The sequence below is a fragment of the Triticum urartu genome, chromosome 1A (assembly GCF_056163025.1).
Source record: "Triticum urartu cultivar PI428250 chromosome 1A, HENAU_Tu73, whole genome shotgun sequence".
In the NCBI taxonomy this organism is placed as follows: domain Eukaryota; kingdom Viridiplantae; phylum Streptophyta; class Magnoliopsida; order Poales; family Poaceae; genus Triticum; species Triticum urartu.
Genome location: NC_141873.1, coordinates 459,762,025 through 459,775,823, shown reverse-complemented (window position 1 = coordinate 459,775,823; position 13,799 = coordinate 459,762,025).

The following is a 13,799-nucleotide window of genomic DNA, read 5'->3' as shown; positions in this document are numbered from 1 at the left end:
CCCTTTTCTCGTACCATGGTGAGTGAATAAACACTCATCCTGAGAATAACCCGCTTAGCATGGAAGATACCGACTACCTCCTGTCGTTCCATGAACGATTCAGGCACACAAAAAGGATATTTATTTGAAGTTTTTAGAGATGGCACGTGCAAATTTACTTAGCACGGCAGGGACCGCATATAGCTAGGTATGGTGGAATCATCTGGAATAACTTGGGTTCAGGTTTTTTATGCACAAGCAGAATTCCCACTTAGTACAGGCGAAGGCTAGAAAATAGGTTGAGAAGCGACCAACTAAAGAGCAACAACGGTCATGAACATGCATTATGCATAAGTAACATTGGACACTAGCATGAGTAGGATATGAACACCATGAACATAAATATCATAGAGGCTATGTTGGTTTTAATTCAACTACATGCATGAACATGTGCCAAGTCAAGCCACTCGAACATTCAGAGGAGGATACCATATCATCATACTATACCACAATCATTTTAACACAATGTTGACATCCAAGATAAATCATTATCCACTCCTAGCTACTTATGCATGGCATGAGAAACTATAATCTCTAATTGTCATCGCAAACTTGTTTAATCATAATGGGCTGAATCACGGATACTAGGTTAAACATATTTGCAAAAACAGAACAAGTCGAGTTCATACCCATTTATCTCTGCCACGGCCAGTTCATCAAATATCGTCATTATTGCCTTTCACTTGCATGACCGAACGATATGAAAATAACAATAGTGCAAGAGTGCCGTGGACTAAGCTGGAATCTGCAAACATTTTATTCAACAGGAGAAGACAAGGTAAATGGGCCCTTTGTTAGATCAACAATTATGCATATGAGAGCCACTCAACATTTTCATCGTGGTCTTCTCCTCGGTATGACTCAAATAAAAAGAAACGAAATTCAGAGAAACACACTAAATATTTTTGGAGTTTTTGGTTTTCTTGAACAAGCAAATAAGAGGGAAAAGCAAAAACGAGAAAAACTATTTACACGGGAGAGCTCCCAACAAGCAAAAGAAGAACAAGGAAATCTTTTGGGGTTTTCTTTTTAGTGCTACAGCTAACTACTCTAGGTAGAAAAATAAAAAAGAAACAGGAAATATTTTTGTATTTTCTCAAGGTTTTTCAAACGCACAAGAAGAAAGCGAGAAAATAAATCTAACATGGATAAACAATGAAAAAGTATAAACACCGACAACTGGAATGGAATGTGTCGGTGGGAATACGTACTCCCCCAAGCTTAGGCTTTTGGCCTAACTTGGTAATCAGTTAGTAGTCGAAGAAATGATGGGGTCCCATGTCGAACTGCTGAAGAGCGGGCACCTGTGGATCCCACTACCGAGGCCCCTCCTCTGCTGCAGCTAGGTTGTTCCAGTAGGCGATGATGTCTGCAGGCATAATCCTGTATCCGCCCCTGGCAATAGGATCAAACAAAGCGGGTGCATGCAATGGAATAATATCATGAGTGTTTTCACTAAAAAGATTATAATTAATAGGAATGTTAGGGTAATCGCCTGCAATAAACTGGTAGTGTTCCATGGCCGCGCGATCTAGGTAAACCTTGGGCAAAGGATAATCATGCAGGCGTATCTGAACGTTAAATTGAGCCGCCAAACGAGTAGAGTAAATACTACCATGTATTTTACCCTTGGATTTATTAATGTGAAGGCAATGTGCCACAATAGCTCCCAAGCTATAAGTGTTGTCGCCGTGAAGGGTGCGACGCATGATAGCAAAATCTGGAGCACTAAGTGCGCCTACCTTCTCTCTAGCAAGTAAACACTTTGCAATAAATAGAGCAAAATAGTGCACAACAGGAAAATGCAAGCCAACGATGATGATACTCGACACCCCTCTCTCATCTCCCACTGTCAGAGTACGGTAAAAACCATTGAACTATGCGGGCCTAGGCTCTACCAAACCACCATAAGAAGGAAGCAGGCATATGTCACAAAATTCAGTAAGCGGTATCTGATGGGGTTCAACATATAAATTAAACTGCACCTCAAGGGGATTATTTCTAGGAAGAAAATTAAAACTTTGCACAAAGGAGTTTGTGAGGAGATGATATTGTTCACATTCAGCCATGGTGAAGACGGTGAGGCCGACATTAGCAGCATATTGTGCAAACTCTTGAAGGATTCTGGCCCCTTCCATGAACAGTGTATGCGGCCATTCGCACGGCTGTACTTCCGCCATTGTCTGAGTATGGAGATCATTGTCAGAAGACTCCCCAATAACTCCCTTGGAGTTCTTCTTGGAAGCAAACTTCCTAAAGATATTCATGTTTTTCCTATGAACAAAAATTCTGAAATTTTTAGTCCAGAAAATTTTCTTAACGAAACTTCACAATATTGGTAACAACTACTCATAGGGATTCCTAGAGACCATAGCAAGCATTCAAACTACTTAAAACTCTAAGAATTCAACATGCAAGCTCATCTACAGCAGCACCAAGAGTAGCTAATTATTCAAAATATAAACCACTAAAGCAAAAACTAATTGGACAAACAGAGAAGTCACATACCAAGCAATAATCCCCCGAAACAGTTTCAGAAACAGAGATCCGAGCAAAGAGATCAAAATCGCGGGTTTGAGAGCAAGAACACGAGGGAGAGAGAGCAATGGTGATTTTTTCTGGAGGTAGGTGATGATGTGGGATGAAGAGATAAGTGTCGGGGGCCACGTGGGGACCACAACCCACCAGGGCGTGCCTGGGGGTCCTCCCACCTGGTGCACCTCCCTCGGATATTATTTGCACCAAAAAAAATCTTAAATCATCAGAAAAAATGTATTAAATTTTCAGAGCATTGATGACCCACAAGTATAGGGGATCTATCGTAGTCCTTTCGATAAGTAAGAGTGTCGAACCCAATGAGGAGCAAAAGGAAATGATAAGCGGTTTTCAGCAAGGTATTCTCTAGAAGCACTGAAATTATAGGTAATAGATAGTTCTGTGATAAGATAATTTGTAAGGAGCAACAAGTAAAAAAAGTAAAGAAAGTGCAGCAACGTGGACCAATCCTTTTTGTAGCAAAGGACAAGCCTAGACAAACTCTTATATAGAGAAAAGCGCTCCCGAGGACACATGGGAATTATCATCAAGCTAGTTTTCATCACGTTCGGTACTTTGATAATTTGGTATGTGGGTGGACCGGTGCTTGGGTACTGTCCTTACTTGGACAAGCATCCCACTTATGATTAACCTCTATTGTAAGCATCCGCAACTACAACAAAAGTATTAAGGTAAACCTAACCATAGCATGAAACATATGGATCCAAATCAGCCCCTTACGAAGCAACGCATAAACTAGGGTTTAAGCTTCTGTCACTCTAGCAACCCATCATCTACTTATTACTTCCCAATGCCTTCCTCTAGGCCCAAATAATGGCGAAGTGTCATGTAGTCGACGTTCACATAACACCACTAGAGGAGAGACAACATACGTCTCATCAATGTATCAAACGAATACCAAATTCACATGACTACTAATAGCAAGACTTCTCCCATGTCCTCAGGAACAAACATAACTACTCACAAAGCATATTCATGTTCATAATCAGAGGGGTATTAATATTCATATAGGATCTGAACATATGATCTTCCACCAAATAAACCAACTAGCATCAACTACAAGGAGTAATCAACACTACTAGTAACCGACAGGTACCAATCCCAGACTTAGAGACAAGAATTGGATACAAGAGTGAACTAGGGTTTTGAGAGGAGATAGTGTTGGTGAAGATGTTGATGGAGATTGCCCCCCTCCTGATGAGAGGAGCATTGGTGATGACGATGGTGATGATTTCCCCCTCCCGGAGGGAAGTGTCCCCGGCAAAACAGCTCCGCCAGAGCCCTAGATTGGTTCCGCCAAGGTTCCGCCTCGTGGCGGTGGAGTCTCGTCCCGAAATCTTGCTTATGATTTTTTTCTCAACGAAAGACTCCATATAGTAGAAGATGGGCATCGGAGGGCCACCAGGGTGCCCACGAGGCAGGGGGCGCCCAGGGGGGTAGGGCGCGCCCCCACCCTCATGGCTGGTGAGTGGCCCCCCTCTGGTACTTCTTGCGCTCAGTATTTTTTATATATTCTGAAAATAACTTCCATGAAGTTTTAGGACTTTTGGAGCTGTGAAGAATAGGTCTCTAATATTTTCTCCTTTTCCAGCCTAGAATCCCAGCTGCCGGCATTCTCCCTCTTTATGTAAACCTTGTAAAATAAGAGAGAATAGGCATAAGTATTGTGACATAATGTGTAATAACAACCCATAATGCAATAAATATCGATATAAAAGCATGATGCAGAATGGATGTATCAACTCCCCCAAGCTTAGACCTCGCTTGTCCTTAAGCGAAAGCCGAAATCAAAAAATATGTCCACATGTTTAGAGATAGAGGTGTCGATAAAAATAAAATACGGACATGAGGGCATCATGATCATTCTTAGCACAACAGCTTATATAATTATTGTCATATGATCTCTTATGCTAAAGTAACAATTCAATCAAAATTTCAAGTATGAATCATAAACTTCATTGAAAACTAACAAACTATAATCTCAGTCATTGAAGCAATCGCAATTTGTCATAACATAGGAAAGAGTCAATATAAGAGCTTTTCAGCAAGTCCACATACTCAACTATCATATAGTCTTTCACAATTGCTAACACTCACGCAATACTTATGGGTATGGAGTTTTAATCGGACACAGAGAAAGATAGGGGCTTATAGTTTGCCTCCCAATGTTTTACCTCAAGGGTAATGTCAACAATAATAGTTCTTGAAAGCTCATATCCAATTAGCCATATATACCAGGATCTTTCCAACATATTGTGCTTGCCAAAAGATAAAATGTAAAAAGGAAAGGTGAAGATCACCATGACTCTTATGTAAGGTAGGAGATAAAAGTAAAATATAGGCCCTTCGCAGAGGGAAGCAGAGGTTGTCATGCGCTTTTATAGTTGGATGCACAAAATCTTAATGTGAAAGAACGTCACTTTATATTGTCACTTGTGATATGGACCTTTATTATGCAGTCCATCGCTTTTATTTCTTCCATATCACAAGATCGTATAAAGCTTATTTCCTCCCACACTAATAAGTCATACATATTTAGAGAGCAATTTTTATTGCTTGCACCGATGACAACTTACTTGAAGGATCTTACTCAATCCATAGGTAGATATGGTGGACTCTCATGGCAAAACTGGGTTTAGGGATATTTGGAAGCACAAGTAGTATCTCTACTTGGTGCAAAGAATTTGGATAGCATGAGGGGGAAAGGCAAGCTCAACCATGTTGGATGATCCATGGCAATATAATTTATCTTAGATGTAAGAAAACATAACCCATTATGTTGTCTTCCTTGTCCAACGTCAACTCTTTAGCATATCATATTTTAATGAGTGCTCACAATCATAAAAGATGTCCAAGAGAGTATATTTATATGTGAAGACCTCTCTTTCTTTATTACTTCCTATTAATTGCAACGATGACCAAAACTATGTTTGTCAACTCTCAACAACTTTTATTCATCATAACCTTTATATGTGAGCTCATTACTCTCCATAAGATCCATATGATCTCTTTTATTCTTTTTATTTCTTCTCTTTTATTTTATTCCCTCAAGATCATAGCAAAATCATCAAGCTCTTGACTCAACACTAATCTTTATTATATAGCTCACAGACTCGATTACATAGAGGGATCATAAAGCAAAACTCAAAACTAGATCATACCAAAAACTTTATTCTACTAGATAAAGATATTACTAAAAGGATCGAACCAAGAAAAACGATAAAGATAGAGATGTGATGGTGATACGATACCGAGGCACCTCCCCCAAGCTTGGCAGTTGCTAAGGGGAGTGCCCATACCCATGTGATTATGTCTCCTTTGTTGGTGAAGAAGATGGTGGTGATGATGGGTAGTCGCACATCGAGCGTAAGAGATACTCCAACTTGCGGATAATTCCCTTGAGTGCACCTATATGCTCCTTCAACAAAATATTTTCACGTGTGAGATACTTGTTTTGTATACGAGCTAATTCAATCATCTTGAAAGCTTTGATCTCAGTCGAGGTAAGAAGATTGTGATCAGGTTGAAGATTGTCTTCTGTTGCCGGAACTTGGTCCTCCATGGCCTTCTTGATACCTTCATCCTTGTTGATCTCCACGGGTTCTTCCCTCTTCAGCTCTATCTTCATTAACCAAGCATCGTTGTCACCATTGTTGGAGGAGGGGGACAACATGATGCCTGGCCTTGACAACCCTGACAGAAAACAGCTCAAAACAAGAACAAAGGACAATTGCATGATACAGGAGTCAAAACCTTCAGGAGATTATATAATGAATTTTTACCGACCAAAATACGTATCGTGCAAGAAAACGGAGTCCGGAGAGCGCACGAGGTGCACCCAGGGGGTAGGGTGCGCCCTCCACCCTCGTGGAGCCCTCGTGTCCTTCCCAGATTGCTTCTTATTTTTCTATTTTTCTAAATATTCCAAAACGGAGAAAAATTGCCATTAGAACTGTTTTGGAGTCGGTTTACTTACCGTACCATGTACCTATTCTTTTTCAGAGTCTGGAACGTTCCGGAAAGTGTCCCTTATGTATTCCTCCGGGGTTACGGTTTCAATAACATTGGTTTTAACATTTATAGGATTACCTGAGATATAATGTTTGGTTCTTTGACCGTTCACCACCTTCGGATTTGTGCCTTTGAAGTTGTTGATTTTTATGGCACCAGAACGATAGACATCCTCGATAACGTAAGGACCTTCCCATTTAGAGAGAAGCTTCCCTGCAAAAAATCTTAAGCGAGAGTTGTATAGCAATGCATAATCACCTACATTAAACTCACGCTTTTGTATTCTTTTGTCATGCCATCTTTTAACTTTTTCTTTAAACAATTTGGCATTCTCATAGGCTTGGGTTCTCCATGCATCAAGTGAGCTAATGTCAAATAACCTCTTCTCACTGGCAAGTTTGAAATGATAATTGAGCTCTTTAATAGCCCAATAAGCCTTATGTTCTAGTTCGAGAGGTAAGTGACATGTTTTTCCATAAACCATTTTTGTACGGAGACATACCCATAGGATTTTTATATGCAGTTCTATAGGCCCATAATGCATCATCAAGTTTCTTGGACCAATTCTTTCTAGATCTATTAACAGCCTTTTGCAAAATTAATTTGAGCTCTCTGTTACTCAATTCTACTTGACCACTAGACTGTGGGTGATAAGGAGATGCAATTCTATGATTAACATCATACTTAGCAAGCATTTTACGGAAAGCACCATGAATAAAATTTGAACCACCATCAGTCATTAAATATCTAGGGACTCCAAACCTCGGAAAAATAACTTCTTTAAGCATCTTAATAGAGGTGCTATGATCAGCACTACTAGTTGGAATAGCTTCTACCCACTTAGTAACGTAATCAACAGCAACTAAAATATGTGTATATCCATTAGAGGCGGGAAAAGGTCCCATATAATCAAAGCCCCAAACATCAAATGGTTCAATAACAAGTGAATAATTCATAGGCATTTCTTGATGTCTACTAATATTACCAATTCTTTGACATTCATCACAAGACAAGACAAACTTACGGGCATCCTTGAAGAGAGTAGGCCAATAAAAACCGGATTACAATACCTTATGTGCAGTTCTATCTCCAGGATGGTGTCCTCCATAAGCCTCGGAGTGACACTTGCGTAGGATCTGTTCCTGTTCATGCTCCGGTACAGAACGTCTAATAATACCATCTACTCCTTCTTTATAAAGATGTGGGTCGTCCCAAAAGTAATGTCTCAAATCATAGAAGAACTTTTTCTTTTGCTGGTATGTGAAACTAGGTGGTATAAATTTAGCAACAATATAATTAGCATATTTAGCATACCATGGAGCAGTTCGAGAAGCATTTAAGACATTTAATTGTTCATCAGGAAAGCTATCATCAATAGGTAGTTGGTCATCAAGAACATTCTCTAACTTAGACAAGTTGTCTGCAACGGGGTTCTCAGTTCCCTTTCTATCAATAATATGCAAATCAAATTCTTGTAGCAAGAGAACCCATCTAATAAGTCTAGGTTTAGCATCTTTCTTTTCCATAAGATATTTAATAGCAGCATGATCCGTGTGAATAGTTACTTTAGAATCAACAATATAAGGTCTGAACTTATCACAAGAAAATACAACTGCTAAGAATTCTTTTTCAGTAGTATCATAATTTCTCTGGGCATTGTCTAGAGTTTTACTAGCATATTGAATAACATTTAGTTTATTATCAACTCTTTGCCCTAAAACAGCACCTATAGCATAATCACTAGCATCACACATAATTTCAAAAGGTAAATTCCAATCAGGTGGCTGAACAATCGGTGCAGAGATCAATGCTTTCTTAAGTATTTCAAATGCTTCTACACAATCATCATCAAAGACGAATGGTATATCTTTTTTTAATAAATTAGTCAATGGCCGAGAAATTTTTGAGAAGTCCTTAATGAACCTCCTATAAAAGCCAGCATGACCAAGGAAACTTCTTATACCTTTGATGTCCTTGGGACATGGCATCTTTTCAATAGCATCAAGTTTAGCTTTATCAACTTCAATGCCCCTTTCAGAAATTTTATGCCCCAAGACAATACCTTCATTAACCATAAAGTGGCACTTCTCCCAATTCATGACAAGGTTAGCTTCTTCACATCTCTGCAAAACTCGATCAAGGTTGCTTAAGCAATCATCAAAAGAGGATCCATAAACGGAGAAATCATCCATGAAAACCTCACAAATCTTTTCACAAAAGTCAGAGAATATAGACATCATGCATCTTTGAAAGGTAGTAGGTGCATTACATAAACCAAAAGGCATACGTCTATAAGCAAAAGTACTGAAAGGGCAAGTAAAAGTGGTCTTTGATTGATAATCAACTGACACAGGTATTTGAGAGAAACCAGAATAACCATCTAGAAAGCAAAAATGTGTATGTTTGGATAATCTTTCTAGCATTTGATCAATGAAAGGTAAGGGGTAATGATCTTTTTAGTAGCCTTATTTAATTTGCAGAAATCAATTACCATCCTATAACCTGTAATAATTCTTTACGGAATCAATTCATCTTTATCATTAGGAACGACAGTAATACCTCCCTTCTTAGGAACACAATGGATATGACTTACCCACTGACTATCAGCAACGGGATAAATTATACCTGCCTCAAGTAGCTTTAGTATTTCTCTTCTTACCACTTCTTTCATCTTAGGATTCAGTCGTCGTTGGTGATCAATAATTGGTTCGGCATATTTTTCCAAATTTATTTTGTGTTGACATAGTGTGGGACTAATGACATTAAGATCATCAAGAGTATATCCAATAGCAGCACAGTGCTTCTTCAGAGTTTTCAATAATTTTTCTTCCTCCTTCTCTGAAAGGTTAGCACTAATAATAACAGGATATATCTTCTTTTCATCAATATAAGCATATTTAGGAGTATCAGGCAATGATTTAAGCTCAAACACGGGATCACCCTTGGGTGGAGGAGGATCCCCTAAGATTTCAACAGGCAAGTTGTGTTTCATAATAGGTCCCTGTTTAAAGAACACCTCATCGATTTCCCTTCTTTCGTTCATAAACATATCATTTTCATGGTCTAGCAAATATTGTTCTAAAGGATCACTAGGAGGTACGACAATAGAAGCAAGACCAATAATTTCATCTTTACTAGGAAATTCCTCTTCACGGTGTTGTCTACGAAATTTAGAAAAGTTGAACTCATGAGACATATCACCTAAACCAATATTAACAACATCCTTTTTGCAGTCTATCCTAGCATTAACAATGTTTAAGAAGGGTCTACCAAATATAATGGGACAAAATCTATCTTGTGGGGAACTAAGAACAAGAAAATTAGCAGGATATTTAGTTTTCCCACACAGGACTTCAACATCTCGAACAATCCCAATTGGTGAAATAGTATCTCTATTGGCAAGTTTAATTGTGACATCGATATCTTCTAACCCAGCATGTGCGATATCAAGCATAATTTCTTTGTATAAGTCAATAGGTATTGCACTAGCACTAGCACCCATATCACACAAGCCATGATAACAATGATCTCCTATTTTAACAGAAATAACAGGCATGCCTACCACAGGTCTATGTTTATCTTTAGCACAAGGTTTAGCAATTCTAGCAGTTTCATCACAGAAATAAATAACATGCCCATCAATATTATCAGCCAAGAGATCCTTAACAATAGCAATATTAGGTTCAACTTTAACTTGCTCAGGAGGTGTATAGGCTCTAATATTGCTTTTACGAACCACAGTTGAAGCTTTAGCATGATCTTTTATCCTAACAGGAAAAGGTGGTTTTTCAACATAAGTAGTAGGAAGAATAGGATCATTATAAGTGATAGTCTTTTCTTCAACTTTAATAGGTGCAACTACTTTTACTTCAATGGGAGGATTATATTTAAACCACTTCTCCTTAGGGAGATCAACATGAGTAGCAAAAGATTCATAGAAAGAAGCTACTATCTCAGAGTCAAGTCCATATTTAGTGCTAAATTTACGGAAAACATCGGTATCCATAAAAGATTTAACACAATCGAACTTAGGTGTCATACCTGAATCCTTACCTTCGTCGAGATCCCAATCTTCAGAGTTGCGTTTAATTTTTTCCAATAAATCCCATTTGAATTCAATAGTCTTCATCATAAAAGAGCCAGCACAAGAAGTATCGAGCATGTTGCGATTGTTATCAGAAAGTCGAGCATAATTTTTTTGGATAATCATTTCTCTTGAGAGCTCATGATTGGGGCATGAATATAACATTGATTTAAGCCTCCCCCAAGCTTGAGCGATGCTTTCTCCTTCGCGAGGCCAAAAATTATATATATAATTACGATCACGATGAACAAGACGCATAGGATAAAACTTCTGATGAAATTCCAATTTCAATCGTTTGTAGTTCCATGATCCCATATCACCACATAGCCTATACCATGTCAATGCATCTCCCTCCAAAGATAAAGGGAAGACCTTCTTCTTCATAACATCACCGGGCATACTTGCAAGCTTAAATAATCCACAAACTTCATCCACATATATTAGGTGCTCATCAGGATGTAATGTTCCATCTCCTGCAAAAGGATTAGCTAGCAGTTTTTCTATCATACCCGAAGGAATTTCAAAGTAGACATTTTCATTTTCAATAGGTTCAGTAGGTTGAGTAGGTTGAGGAGCAACTCTTTCTCTACCGGTCGAGGTGAAGACACCCCGAACAAGCCCCTCAAAGGATTACTTTCCATAGTAACAAGTGACACTAAATTTCAGCACACTATATGATACGTCCATTTTGCATCATGCTTTTATATCGATATTTATTGCATTATGGACTGTTATTTCACTTTATGTCACAATACTTATGGCTATTCTCTCTTATTTTACAAGATTTACACAAGGAGGGAGAATGCCGGCAGCTGGAATTCTGGTCTGGAAAAGGAGCAAATATTAGAGACCTATTCCGCGCAACTCCAAAAGTCCTAAAACTCCACGGAACGTCTTAAAAGAAATAAAGAAAAATCCACGCCAAAGATGAAGGCCAGGGGGCCCACACCCTGCTCACGAGGGTGGGGGGCGCCCCCTAGGGCGCACCCCCTATCTCGTGGGCCCCCCTGGTAGCTCTCCGATGCCCATCTTCTCCTATATGAGGTCTTTCAATGAGAAAAAAATAGAGAGGAACTTTTCAGGACGAGACTCCGCCACCACGAGGCGGAACCTTGGTGGATCCAATCTAGAGCTCCGGCAGAGCTGTTCTGCCGGGGATACTTCCTTCCCGGAGGGGGAAATGATCACCATCGTCATCACCAATGCTCCTCTCATCTGGAGAGGGCAATCTCCATCAACATCTTCACCAGCACCATCTCATCTCCAAAACCTAGTTCATCTCTTGTATCCAATTCTTGTCTCAAAGTCCGGGATTGGTGCTAGTAGGTCACTAGTAGTGTTGATTACTCCTTGTAGTTGATGCTAGTTGGTTTAATTGGTGGAAGATCATATGTTCAGATCCTATATGCATATTATTACCCCTCTGATTATGAACATGAATATGCTTTGTGAGTAATTACGCTCGTTCCCGAGGACAAGGGAGAAGTCTTGCTATGAGTAGTCATGTGAATTTGGTATTCGTTTGATATTTTGATAAGATGTATGTTGTCTAGCCTCTAGTGGTGTTATGTGAACATCGACTACATAACACTTCACCATTATTTGGGCCTAGAGGAAGGCATTGGGAAGTAATAAGTAGATGATGGGTTGCTAGAGTGACAGAAGCTTAAACCCTAGTTTATGCGTTGCTTCGTAAGGGGCTAATTTGGATCCATATGTTTCATGCTATGGTTAGGTTTACCTTAATACTTTTGTTGTAGTTGCAGATGCTTGCAATAGAGGTTAATCATAAGTGGGATGCTTTTTCAATTAAGAACAGTACCCAAGCACCGGTCCACCCACATATCAAATTATCAAAGTATTGAACGCGAATCATATGAACGTGATGAAAACTAGCTTGATGATATTCCCATGTGTCCCCGGGAGAGCTTTTCCTATTATAAGAGTTTGTTTTGGCTTGTCCTTTGCTACAAAAGGATTGGGCCACCTTGCTGCACTTTATTTACTTTTGTTACTTGTTGCTCGTTACAATTTATCATATAACAAAACTATCTGTTACCACTTATTTCAGTACTTGCAGAGAATACCTTGCTGAAAACCGCTTATCATTTCCTTCTGCTCCTCGTTGGGTTCGACACTCTTACTTATCGAAAGGACTACGATAGATCCCCTATACTTGTGGGTCATCTCTATATAAATTTTTCCTTACCAAATTCCACCTACCAAAGGCACTTCACTCCCTGGCAACGACGCCAGAAAAGAGTCTTGATGACCCACAAGTATATGGGGATCTATTGTAGTCCTTTCGATAAGTAAGAGTGTCGAACCCAATGAGGAGCAGAAAGAAATGATAAGCGGTTTTCAACAAGGTATTCTCTGCAAGCACTGAAATTATAGGTAATATATAGTTTTGTGATAAGATAATTTGTAAGGAGCAACAAGTAACAAAAGTAAATAAACTGCAGCAAGGTGGCCCAATCCTTTTTGTAGCAAAGGACAAGCCTAGGCCAACTCTTATATAGAGAAAAGCGCTCCCGAGGACACATGGGAATTATCGTCAAGCTAGTTTTCATCACGTTCATATGATTCGCGTTCGGTACTTTGATAATTTGGTATGTGGGTGGACCGGTGCTTGGGTATTGTCCTTACTTGGACAAGCATCCCACTTATGATTAACCTCTATTGCAAGCATCCACAACTACAACAAAATTATTAAGGTAAACGTAACCATAGCATGAAACCTATGGATCCAAATCAGCCCCTTACGAAGCAACGCATAAACTAGGGTTTAAGCTTATGTCACTCTAGCAACCCATCATCTACTTATTACTTACCAATGCCTTCCTCTAGGCCCAAATAATGGTGAAGTATCATGTAGTCGACGTTCACATAACACCACTAGAGGAGAGACAACATACATCTCATCAAAATATCAAACGAATACCAAATTCACATGACTACTAATAGTAAGACTTCTCCCATGTCCTCAGGAACAAACGTAACTACTCACAAAGCATATTCATGTTCATAATCAGAGGGGTATTAATATGCATATAGGATCTGAACATATGATCTTCCACCAAATAAACCAATTAGCATCAACTACAAG